The sequence below is a fragment of the Neomonachus schauinslandi genome, chromosome 1 (genome assembly GCF_002201575.2).
Source record: "Neomonachus schauinslandi chromosome 1, ASM220157v2, whole genome shotgun sequence".
Lineage (NCBI taxonomy): Eukaryota > Metazoa > Chordata > Mammalia > Carnivora > Phocidae > Neomonachus > Neomonachus schauinslandi.
In genome coordinates this window covers 172,935,246-172,948,778 of record NC_058403.1, presented here as the reverse complement: position 1 = coordinate 172,948,778, position 13,533 = coordinate 172,935,246, and the positions used below count along the sequence as shown (strand labels likewise).

Below are 13,533 nucleotides of genomic sequence, written 5' to 3'. Positions count from 1 at the left end.
TAGGCTAGCTAGAAGGAAAAAGAAGAGTGAATCTAGATTACCTTTAAGAAGATGACCTGGTAGATGCCAATAGTATTTCTCCTCATGTCCCTTTGGTGAGAAACTAGCCATGGGGCCACAATTGGTCACAAGGGTGAATGTGAAATGTAGTGTTTAGGTAGGTGGCTGTGTGGCCAGGAGAGGGAGGAGACAGATTGCAGGGTGAGGGGTCAGGGCAAGGAGAGAAGCAACCAGCAGCCTGCCACAAGCTCTTATATTAAGGAGACCTACTGGGTCTCTCCCTTTTCTCTAATAAGTTTCCTTTATTCTGAGAGTGGGAAAACAATTTCCAAAATCAACTGGACAAAATAGAAGAAAAGGATCAACTAAGACCTTCATTTTGGCTATTTGTTTCTGTAAAGATCAGCCCTTATTCTCCTGGTATCATTCACCATCTCACTATTCAGCATTTATCTTGTTTGCTGTAGCAAAACTGGAATAAATACAATTACGTTTCAAGATGACAGTAGCCTGTCATATTCTCAAATCATACAAGAGTAAGAATATCTATATATTAATTATTAACAAGATTAAGTATACATATATTTAATATATATATTTATATAGAGAGAGAATTCAGTATATATATTGAATTCTAGACCACCAACCTGTTGTACAATCTTGAGAAAACTTCTGAACCTTGCCCTCCTCAAGTATAAAAGGAAGCTATAAGAGAATATGCTATCTGAGGTACTTTTCCAGATTGAAAAGATTTTGTATTATGTTGGATATAGAGAGATTTAAATGAAATTCCCATCCTCCAAAACTAGGAAGACTTTTCCCAACAAATTAATTCATACTATAAACCTGTTCTCAGGCCTTCGAGATAAGACTTCAATGCACAGGACTTTGGAGCAAACACCAGTAGGAGAGTAAGGTGGTCATAATGGGCATTTGAGCATTTCTGACTGAAGGACAAGAAATCTTTCTTATCTTTACAAGTAATCAACAAATGCCTTAAAGCATGAGATTTGATAACACTTAGCATGATCATAACTACATAAGTATAATGTTATTAATGGCTGTGAAATTACCTAGCCCTTAAAAAATCCAGTGAAAATATCTGGTTCCATGACCTCTTAAGGCTGAATCTCACATATTAATGATCCACGGCATGACAAAACGTTACCTTTTTATTTGTTCCAGAATGATTGCCCTTTGATTTTTAATACATGTCTTTTTGTTCTTGTATTAAAGGACAAGTTAAAGGAGTATCGACACTGTCAGTTTAACTCTGCAGAATTAATATGATCTTTTTAGCTTTCTTAATATCTAAGCTGAAGGTAGCTGCTTTGAACTTCCAAGGTTGCCTTTGAGGAGCTACCCCTCAGTGGAACATCCTGCCTTCCTTTAGGACAGTAGTTGGCCAGAAAAATCCCTGTGGATCTGTGACTATTCAGAACTGCTAGACTGAAATGCCATTTCAAAAACTACAGCTCTTCCGCTAAACAATTTTTCTAGGAACATTGCCATATCACTAGCTACTTGGCTTTGCCAAAAAGCAATACTCCTCCAATGGTCCTGGCTCTGGGAATGATACCAAATGATGGTTCAAGCTGGGGATAGGTAGTAAATCAGCAGTAAAAGCTGAAAAATACCCTGGCTCTTAATACCTTTTCTCTTTTTTCCAGATGACTGGCCTATCTCTCTCACCTTCTGCTTCTATTCATGAAAGACCTCCTTTCTCGCCTTCATTCATGGTTTGATAGTCGTATTTTTATTTTACATGGCCTTCCTCAATTGTGAGAGATAAATTCACACCTTTCAAAGCTAATGCAACCCAATTTCCATGTGACTCGTAAGAAATCTAGTCTTTCTTTAGCACTCACGTGCAATTGTGTGATGCCTGATAGATGAGGATTGTTTGTTGAGTGAGAACTGGTCTGAACAAAGTGTCAGACAGAGGATGGGAGCCAAGAGAGGGTTTCAAAGCAGCAGCAGAAGGTAGCTTCACCAAATATCCACTCTGGTTGAAGGCTGCCTTCTGGTCTCGGGTTCCAGCCTTTCCGGAATCTGAGGCAGTGAGCTGTTTTAAGTTCTTTGGGTCAGAAAAACCTACATTTGTGGCCTGCCTTTGGAAATGTATCAAAAAAAAAAAAACAAAAAAAACCCCTATCCTTGGAGATAACATCTATGAGGTATTTTTTGGATGTGGAAATTTAAGTCATCTGCTTCTATTTTGCATTTCTTTAAAAAGTTTTATTTAGCTGGCTAAAATTCTTTCTTTTAAATTCTTTTTTCCTTTTTTGGTGAATCATTGTCTTCCCTCTTCCCTTTCTTCTTCCCTTTCTCTTTCCTTTCTTCCCTTTTTCCTTATGTACTTTTCCTTTCTCCCTCACTTCAAATTTATTTGCCTGGGGTAGAGTATATTGTATATATACAGACTTAAGGGCTGTCCCTAGTAAGCTTTGGGCTTACTATTGGGCTATTAGTTTTTCATTTATACGCAGTGTCAGAGACTCAGAAGTATGCTATTTCCCTTTCAAGAAAACTCATATTTAAGAACTGACCCTTCATCTTTTTGTTTCAGGTATTATGCCTTGGTATTCTTTAATATATTTTTGGATATTTGACTTAAAAAGAAGCAGTTAGCTTTGTCTATTGTGTTTTCCACTGTACCCTAGCACCTTGAACAATGACTGATAAATACTAGGATCTCTCTCCCTCTCTCTTTCTATATGTCTTTTCATAATGATCCTAATGTCAAACAAACAAATCATAGAGAAAAGAAGAGCTGTATGTTGGAGAGTATTCTGTTGGTCTGGCCAGGATTGAGTTTTGAGTCTTTTGGTCAGAGAATGCTTATCTAGAAGGTGGTCAACTTCTGAGTTCAACTCAGCTTTGTGTCTCCTTGACCTTGGAAATGTTTTCCTATGTTTTCCCTCTTGGAATTTCATTCAATATTCTATCTTTGTTTCTACTTTAGAAAACATGCCATGTGAATAATGATGCCTTGGGCAAAGAAATTACTCTAGCAGTACAATTTAAACTCAGGACAAATCCTGCCCTCACTTGCATTTGCAGTTTGCAATGCAGTCAGTAAGAATTGGGCCCACACATGAACTGACAGAATCAGGGCTCCAAGGTTAGCAATTATTAAAGTTTAAAAGTCCATTAATTCATTTTCAAAATATTTTATTCAGTTGCTTCTGAAGCAGAATTCTGAATTGCCTTCCCTCTAGCTGCTACTATAGTGGTAACCCACTCTGAGAGGAGCTCACAGCTCTAAATGTCCTCATTGTTCAATGTACAAGATGAGAACAAAACCAGACTGTAAAGTTAATCTTACTGCTTTAGTGGAGTAAAAATTAGAAGTCAACGATTCTCCTGCCATCAGAGAGAACTTAAACAGAATTTTTTTAAGTGGTATTGTGTGAAAATTTTGGAAAATATGATCATGGAGTAAACAAAAAAAAATGAAAGGGGTGTATAAATAACTGCAAAAGCCTGTAACTTTCCCAAATTAATTTTGGAATCCTAAAATAAAATTTACATGTTTTGGTGTAATTGATAAGGCATCAGAAATGGCCTTTTGCAGTGGAAATAAGCACACAGGGCTTTCTTCTACCCTATAATAGCGAATTAATACAGAATAAATAGGAAAAACTTTACAGAACAATGTGGTAAAATTACAGACTGTAAGTGTTAAAACAAAAATTTTAAAAATGTTTAACAGTGAAAGGTGCCCAAATTTATGTATGTAATCATTTGTTAGCTTATCGTAGTAGCATCTTTTGTAAATTAAATAGGAAACCTCATCACACCCATAAATAAGGAAGGAAAGCAAAAAGAATATTTTTAATAGGTACATGGCACCACACCCTTCCCACATGCAGCAATGAAGGAAATCCAGACCGGCGACCCGTGTCTGGAATATGTACTGAGTGAAACCATCGGGAGGGGGAGGGTTTTTTTTTTTTTTAATTCGTTTTTGCAGATAAAAGGGACAGCGATCCTACCTCTTTTGACCATAGATGTTGAAAATGACGAGCGAACTTTTGGCTTCGTCCCTTGCTTTTTCACCATGAAATAAAAGTCTTAAGCCTGTAGCTCTCCCTGTCCTTAAGGGAGTGTGCAAAGGGAGGGAAAATAAGCGGCGTGGGTGAGGGGTGGCGGAGCGGAGCCGAGGAAGAGAGGAGAGGCGCTAGCCAGCCTCCGCCCGGAGGGCGTGGATCCGAGCGCAAGCCAGAACAGGTCCAGCGCTCTCGCGGCCGCGGCCACGGCCAGCGGCGGGAGGGGCCCGGCGGGATCTCAGCCGGCAGACCCGCGTGTGGATCAGCTGCAAGCGGCCGGCAAGAAACTCCCCTGGATCCGCTCGGAGCTGCTGGGCACCGCACGTCCCTCTCCCGCAGCAAGCCAGCTAGGGGGAGAAGTTTCCCTGAGGGAAGGTACGGAACAGATCTAAAGCCAAAGACAGCTCAGGTGTGTCTGGGTGGGGGTTAATTTGCATCTGTTTTGCTAGCCCTACGGCTTCTCCCAGTTCGCCCCGTAGCCAACTCTTTGGGCGTGATGGAAGGCGGATTAAGGGTTTGCTGCTGGGAGGGGTCAACTCAGTGTGGATAGGAAATGGTGCGCCATCAGGGCTCCATCCTTGCCTAAAGCCCTAACCCGGGAAGAGACACCCCCTTTCCCAGCCCCGCCCCCTGGTGGCTGAGGGTGGATTCAAACACAGCTCCGTGTCAGTCCGACAGAGTGAACCCGCTACACGAATGCTCCAGCTCCCACTTCCTCCGCGTGGTTACGGGTAGGTTAACCCTCTGTCTTTCCTCCAGCCTCCTCCCACCCCCCACTGCCCCCGACCCTCTGGCGAGCATTCCAGACCCTCCTGGAGATTGCAGCCCTCTCTCCAGTAGGGGGTCGGAGGTCTGCCTGGGTTTGGGGTCAGTCCTGGTCGCACTCCTCCCTGCCCCTGACCATCTCTTGTGTCGTAGGGCAATGTTCTCTCCCGCACCCCAGCCCACCCCTATCTTGCTCCCATTCTCAGGGAAGGATTCCAGGTACTGGTTGGGGTTCGGTGTAGCCGCCAGCTTGAAAGGGGAGATCTGTGGACAGCAGGGTTGGAGGGCGGCGTGAAAACGGGAAGGTTAAGGAGTTCCACCGTGGGGGCTAGAGGCCAGGCCGGGGGCGTGGTTGCCATTGCTCCTTGGTAGCCGAGCTGGTGGAGCTAGAGATGCCAGTCACGGATGGTCCCTTCTTCTTTGTGCCTCTCTCTCTCTTTTTTTTTTTTTTTTGAGTAAGAGTGTGCGTGGGGAGAGAGAAAGTGATTAATTTGGAGAGCAGGGATTGGAGCCTGGAGGCTGGGAGGCTGGGGAACGCTGGCCCCTTGATTCTCACTCCTCTTGCACGCTGTGTGAGCCGCACTTTCTCAGTCAGGGGCAGGGCTGAGGAATTCCTGCGAAAACCCAGGGGCCGAAGAAGCCGCTGTCGCGCGGGCCCAGGTACCCACGTCCGGAGCCGCGCCTTGGGGCGAGCGCGGGGTGGGTGGTCCGGCTGTCAGCCGGGAAGGCGGGCTGGGGAGCGCGTAGAAGGCGAGAGGCGAAGGGCAGGTGTCTAGTGGCACAGCAGGGCGGCGCGGCGGGGAGCGAGCCCCGCGGTTTAGCCTTATGCGACGGTCGCTGGGGTTCGGCCCCGCCCTTGAGAACCTCGGAGGAGCCTCCAGGCCCCGCAAGTGGCCACCTGGGCACGCGCGTGCGCGACGACGAGCTCTCCGGAACGCCCGTGGGGGCGGGGGGGCATGTGCGCGTGCGCGCGGAGGTGGGCAACTGGTGAGCCTCCTGGGCTCGCGCCAGGCAGAGTCTCTCGAGGCGCCCAGACGGGTTCCAATTCCAGCTCCGGCGTCTCTGTGATGTGTGATTTTGGACGAGCCATTTAGCTACTCCGTGCCTCGGTTTCCCCTTTTAAATAATAGAGATAATATCAATACCTTGCTTATTAGGTTTTTGCAGGACTGTAATGAGATAATCCAAGAAGACAGTTTAGCTTCGTGTTTATGCTTAATAAACACCGTAAGTTAGTTATGGTTGCTGATGGCGTTACTGTTATTACTAATTAATCCTCAATTTAATTAGATATGGGCCATTCTCATTTCTCCGCATCTTTATATAAGGCAAAATACTGTGTTTTCTAATTTTGGAGAGTATCAGTGGATATTAAATATTACTGCCCCGTACAACTCCTACATAGCTCTGGATAGCAGCAGATTGGAAGATATAAACTGACCCAACTGCTGGTCACGTTGGCTTGTCAGTACACTGACGGAGAGAGAAGCTTAGAAAGCTATTTGGGGAAACTTAGTGATAAGGGAGAAAAAGGAGTTTATTCTACAGCTTTGTGTGTAAGACTCTATTTCCTCTTTCACAGGCTGATGTTGCAGTTGGGTTTGTCTTAATTTCAGTCTCTTGTGATGAACCACCCTATGGCTTTCATAATTTAACTTGGTTCTAGGGCGTAGTATATAACCCAGCTTTCCATTTTATGGCCTTAAGTGCTGTGGTGGATTTACCTCTAGTAAAGGCAGAGCATAGTGTATAATCATTCCTCCCAAGCTCCTGAATATTGTCAGTGAATAAATGGAGACAAATAGTTATTTCTTGGCAAGTGTGAGTACTGGCTATGGCAGTTCATTAAAAATCTCTTTCTGGGCATGTTTTTACCCACATCACTGCAGAAGAGTAGGACTGTGATGATTAATACATGTTTTTTAGATTGTTCTCTGTTGCATCTATACTTATGGGTCCTTTAAAGAAAAGACTGCAGATGTTTATTGCTACCTCATGGTTTTATTATGTGCTCCAACTTACCTGGTGATGAGCAAAAAAACATCCCATGGACCTAATTGTAAGAATGACAGGATTTGATATTGCACATAATGTATTTATTACCTTTAAATTAATTAATCCCATTTACTGGATTGGTTTTAAATACAGTTTAGAAATATCATTTGCTTATTAAAATATAGTTGTGTCCTGGTAGATCTGAAGCAAGTAAAACTGGACATATGTTCCCATCACAAAGTTCCTTAAGACTTTCACAAAATAGACCTGACTTTGGAAAATATTTGCTGGATTAAATATAGTTTACTTTTGAAAATTCTGAAGATAGGTTGTTTGACCCAAAATTGCTTTGTTGAAATAATTAGTCTGGTTCATTTTTTTTTTTAAATGGAGAATTAAATAAGAGTAATGATCAAGACTGATTTATGATTCTGCTAGGTTTTGTTGTTGCTGTTTTTAATTTCATAAAGGAAAATTAAGTAATAGAGGGGGCTGGATGGCATTAGATTTGAAGGAATGAGTGTCAGGAAGCCCTGTGAATATCAATTCAGACAGAGTATTGCTTTAAGTTTGACTTTTGCATGACAACACCCCCTTCTTCACAGTGAATATGTCATCTTTAAAAGGTACCTTGAGGAATTGGTGTGACAGCTTGCCTGAAATTCATGTGATCATTTACATATTGTTTCCCAGGAGCATTGGCATTAAATGTTTCATTTGTTGGAAATTATTTCGCCCTTTGATTTATGACACCCAACAGTGCCAGGGTGTCTAATACATTTTAGAAACAAAAATTTAGCTTTTCACTCTTTTGTATTTTCCCCTGAAAATCTAAGCAGTAGTGCACATGGAAAGCTTAAGTTAGGCCAAAGACAAAGGGTGACATAGAAAACCGTGACAGATCTGGAATTTGGGGAGCTAATTGACATGCAAAGGTATAAGCTAGAGGAGGAAGTTGTCTCTATACTAAGGCTGTTTTCAATGATGTGCTGTATTATCTGATTCAATCAGTGTTGCTTGTGATTTTTTTCAAACCGAGAGCGAGAATACTATATTTTCAATTATGAACATTTTGATTACAGCTTCATTGTAACTAACTAATTCAGTCTGAAGAGAATGCAATTATTATGGTGATTTACATACAATATGCTAAGTTAACACAGCTAATGAGTGAAAGCATAATATTCTTTCTATTCATTCCTGGAAAAATATTGTGCTAAGCATTCTTTCAAAGAAAAGATTACATTATTAGCCAGTATTTTATGTCTACCTACAGGTAGAATTGGCTTTGAGCCATTTTCTCTGCTATTGAAGTGAAATCTCTCACATTTTGGCGACCATGCCTCTCCCCCTCTTTGGGGTACGAGGGAAGAATGGAAACAATTCCCAATTTAATTAGATATGGTGCTTTCTCATTTCTCCACATCTTTATTGGAGGAAAGATTCTGTACTTTCTAATTTTGGAGGCTGCTTAACACCTTAAACATTACTAATTACTGCAGTTTATTTTATGTGTGTCGCAATAGTGTAGTTAGTTAATTATAGCTTTCTCATTAGCACCATGTAGAGAATAATGAATTAACGCATCCCTTTGATCGAAAGAACATCTAAGTTTATCTTCTGAGAATAAAAGTGTTATTGTGTTACCGAAAGTCACTATAATTTTCCCAAGAAACAAATTGGTTGGAATTCTCTAGCACTGGGATTGGAAGCTTGATGAATGAGTTGGATTGATCACAAACAAGAGGGAGTAGAGCTGTGGTTGCTTGGCAACCTAACATTATTCTGCAATTTTTTCTGGTATATTTATCCAGTAAACTAGAAAATTCTGTTTTGTTAACGAATGTTTTTAGTCAGTGCACAAATAGACCATAACTAATTGAGATTTTATGTATTGTGGATAAAAAATGATCCTGCTTACCTTCCTATTGTGTTTAGATAATAAAAATACAAAGAGAATGCATATTCTGTTTTCAATTTTTAAAATTTTCTGTGAAAAAAATGTTATTTTCATTTCATAATAGCTTGTTCCTACCAAGAGGTTACAATTTGTTTATCTCTTTGGAAATCAAATTGTTAGGAATATGTATGTGTTTATGTGTATATTTATACATAATAAGAATCAGAGTTTGAACTGAGATGAATTCTTCAAAAATTGTGGTTTACTGGTTGAACTGACAATTTAGGTAAATTTAAGAAGGCATAAATATCCAATCCAAATGATGCTGGCAGATGATGGAATAATATATGTATTAAATATGGCAACTGTATAAATGTACACTCTTCTTTAAACAGGGTTTCTTTTCCTGGTGGTTTTAATTGTTCTCCCTTCTGACGTTTGGGTGCATCTCATTTTCCCCAGAGTTGCAAAGTAGGAGCTAAGCAAAACCATCAGCTGCCCATCTTCTAATCCAACTCTCCTTAACTCCAGGGACTACAGTGTACCACTTTCCCATTCAGCCTGTGAATTTTAGTGCACATCAAAATTCCCTTCTCATATCTTTTTTTAATTAAAAAAAAATTTTTTTTTTAAAGATTTTATTTATTTTTCAACAGAGAGAGAGAGACAGTGAGAGAGGGAACACCAGCAGGGGGAGTGGGAGAGGGAGAAGCAGGCTTCCCACTGAGCAGGGAGCCCGATATGGGACTTGATCCCAGGACCCTGGGATCATGACCTGAGCTGAAGGCAGACGCTTAACGACTGAGCCACCCAGGCGCCCTCCCTTCTCATATCTTAACATTCTTGAGCACACGTTCCATTTTATGCATCTCATAAACCTTATATTGTCTGGCACCATGAGAAGCAAACTGGTGCACTAGCTAGAGTAATCAGGCTGCCTGGGTTCCAAATCAAAGTCCGCTAACTCCTTGGTGTGTGACCTTGGCTAAGTCATTTTAATCTAACACTGATTTCTTCTGTGGAGTGGAGGTTAATATCCATGCCCAGCCTGTGTGCATTATTGTGAACATTATAGGGAACAATCTTTATAGACAGCTTAGTAGAACTTACTAAGCACTCAATTAATTCTGGCTTTTAATTATAATAATTATCCATCTATTCCACATTCAGTCTATGAATGGATAGAGAGATGTGCTTCTGCATGTGTGTGTGTGTGTGTGTGTGTGTATCCCTTTGCATGTGAATAAGTGTGAACCGTCATCATGGCACAATCAAATGGAAAATTGTTGATACCTACGTCAGTTATACACGCATATAGTAGTAGTGATTGTTCAACGTATTTGAAAGATCCCAAGAGTACTGGTTCTCAGTTTGAACTGAAAGGAGAACCACCTGTAGAGCTTTTTAAAAACTACCAACCCAGATGAATTCCATCAGAATCCCTGGGGATGGTAACTAAGACTTGTGGATTTTTGAAAGCTCCTGGTGAGAGTAATGTACCTGGAGGGTTGAGTACCACCGACTTAGATTGGGGTAGATGTTCTTGAAGATCATGTTGGCCTGACGCATTGATTTGCAGTTACCTCGGTGTCATGAAACGTGGTTGGAAAAGAAAGAAAAAAAAAGCTTTGGCAAACCTCTGAGGTTTTTCTTACTAATTCCTTTGGTTTAAACAGCATTTTATTCTCTGAAGAGCTCAAATGCACTTTTCATTTACTGTGTATTATTTCATTTCTCAGCCAAATGTCTCTATGCAGATGGTAGGAAAGAAGTCATTATCTTGATTTTGCAGATGAACGGAATCAGCCATACTGAAATTAAGTGATTTGATTAGATTCATACATTTAGAACAGACCCAGATACCAAGATTCTTGTGACTTTGAGTCTGAATGTTTCTCTCTTTTGCTTTGAGATTTCAAGTGAGATAGAGAGAGAATTATTTTTTTAGGACTAAATAGTTGTGTAAGAAAAAGTTGTATAGATGTGAATTTCCACCTTTCTTGTAAGTATGCATTACAACAAAAAGCAGAACTTTTTTTTTTCCTAAAGAAGAGGCACCATAGTCTATTTAGGATCCAAACTAATGTCCTTTGGACTGAACCTAGCCTACATATGTGTTTTATTTGGCCCAAGGAGTGTTTAAGAAGTATTTCAGCCAACATTTAAAACCCAGGGACTTCACATAAAAATTCATACTTCTGACTTATCTTTAAAAACTTGATGTCCTCACAGTATTGAACCTGAGTGTCCGGAGAGTGCCATTGGCTGGAAGTGGGTAGCGTGTCCCCTTGACAGTTTTTTTTTTTTTTTTTTTAATTTTTTTTTTAAAGATTTTATTTTATTTATTTGACAGAGAGAGACACAGCGAGAGAGGGAACACAAGCAGGGGGGAGAGGGAGAAGCAGGCTTCCCGCCGAGCAGGGAGCCCGACGCGGGGCTCGATCCCAGGACCCCGGGACCATGACCTGAGCCGAAGGTAGACGCTCAACGACTGAGCCACCCAGGCGCCCCCCCCCTTGACAGTTTTAAAGGACCCAGAGTTTTGTGTTTTCTCTGAGTAAGACTTGGTCTCCTTTTGCTTTTACTTTTATTTTTTCTTATGTAAAAGCATACTCAAAGAGTCAATTGAAGGGGGTTTCAAGAAGGGACCACATCTTTTTGGACAGGCTTGAGGGAAACCAACAAGGGCTGCCAGAGAGCCATTATTGCCCCTCATCCAGTGGGACAGTGCCAAGAGAAGTTACTAAGGAGGTGAGAGCAGTAGGCCTGGGAAAGGCTGCCAGCCAGGACCTGTAAAGAAACAGCCACAGTCAAGTGGCAGATGCAGACCACCTGCTCCTTCCTCGGAGTGGCCAAACTTGACCAGGAGTCAGATGGCAGGGGAACCTGGTTGAAGTGATCTGTGGAGATGGTTCCCTCTGCACAGAGTAGGATGGAAGAAGGTGGAGAACAGATTGGAACCTGAGGTTAATGGAGAATATCCAGCACACCTTAAGCCTTAAAATTTATGGAACGCAGGTAATGGGGAAGGAGAAAGTCTGAATTGCCAAAAGTAGAACAAAATGGAAAATCATTAAATTTGTGTTCAGAGCCATCTTCCTCTACTTTCCTTTGTCATTCTGTGCCCTTTGTTCATTGCCCTAGATGGGCATGTTCCCATTCAGAGGTGGGTTTCTGCTGCAGTCTCCAAACCTCCAGACAGTTCTGTCCATTCTCCTGTATAATCTCCTCTTTCCAAGATGAGAGCTGAGACAGCAGAGAGACTGATGCAAAAGGCATATTATAGCTTCTATGGTAAAAGGTTTGCATTTTTAGCAGAGGTTCTTCCCTAACAAAAGCTTTTGCTGCAAGTGGTAAATCTGATGCTAAGGATTGCAGGTGTTAATGCCTGTGAACTGGAAATACCCTCAAATAACAGTCTGACAGCTTAAAGTCACTGTAATCTGGACATTTGAATCTCCGGAGGGGTATCCTTCTTCTTTGGCATAGTGGTATCGGGGTGAAGAGGATGAAGCAATAATCAGGGATGCATTGGTAGCATACTGATATGAGGCATTTGTGTTCCCTGGGGCTAAGGGATGTAATTCACAGTGTAATGGAAGGCAAGAAGGTAAGAAAAATGTGGTGATTTTTGATCATTTGATGCAGTTGGAGTTGATTGTGAATTCAGTTCGTTACTGCATCAAAGACCTTTGCTAAAGAATGTAAAGTGACAGAATATCAGCTTATTATGGGATGTTTTGTGTACTGATGTGTTCAAAGGAAACAACACATCTCATGCAAAATTTCAAGGGGAAGACCTTTTCTGACACACTCAACACTACATTTCCATCCATTCAGAAGATTACTTTTGAAGATTTCTATTGAAAAATTATAATGTCTTGCAATATTTAGACGCTTTCAGCATTTTAGAGATTTTTTTTCCTTATCATCTTGCTTGACTTTTACAGTTACATGATGAACAAAAAGGGACAAGTTGTTAGCCCATTTTATAGATGAAAAAACAAGCAGGGTCTGATAACTGGTTAGGCAGTGTTTGTGAAACCAGAATTAAGGCTCAGATATCCTGAATTGTGATCCAGTTCATAGCCCACACTACTGCTTTTAGATGTTCTTATTTACTTATTTTTGAGATTTATTTATTTATTTGAGAGAGAGAAAGCAGATAGGGGGAGGAGTAGAGAGAGAGAGAGTCCCAAACTGACTCCTGTGCTAAGCGCGGAGCCCAGAGTGGGGCTCGATCTTACGACCCTGAGATCATAACCTGAGCCAAAACTAAGAGTCAGTTGCCTGACTGCACCACCCAGGCGCCCCTAGATTTTATTTGAAACAAAAGAGAAATGTGTTATAGCTGATGAATTAAAAAAAAAAAATCAGAGTTAATGTATCAACTGAAGGATGTAATGAGTCTAGGGGAAATATTGAAAACATTACCAGTTATATTTCCAAGGCTGAATGTAGCCCTGCCCAAAGATAAGGAAATTTGATTTTCCATAGCTTCTTTAATTCTATGATATATTGATTGACTGATTGATTGATTGATTGATCGTAGGTCCTATGAGATACTGACAAGTCATTTAAAAAGCTTTTATTGAATAATTGTTTTATACTAGAGACAGGACTAAGGCTGTGCCAGGCTAATGTTTAAATAGCTACCACTTACTGCATGTTTATAATAATATTTTGCATTCTCTGCATCAGTAATTTGTGTAAAGTACTATTATTATAATACCCATTTTAAGCTGGATGACATAGACCTAGTGGGCTTTTTTTCCAAGGTCATCCTGTATGGCTTAGAAGTGGCAGAGCCAGGACTCACCG

At 41.1% G+C, this 13,533-nt stretch overlaps 1 protein-coding gene across 1 annotated transcript in view; it reads left to right on the top strand.

Annotated features, from left to right (window-relative positions):
- Positions 1-4,730: 4,730 nt before the first annotated feature.
- CHL1 (cell adhesion molecule L1 like) overlaps positions 4,731-13,533 on the top strand; it is a 209,000-nt gene continuing 200,197 nt past the window's right edge. Inside the window, exon 1 of the mRNA XM_021694896.1 lies at positions 4,731-4,783. The gene's annotated coding sequence lies outside the window, so the exon portion shown is untranslated. The remainder of the gene's footprint in view (positions 4,784-13,533) is intronic.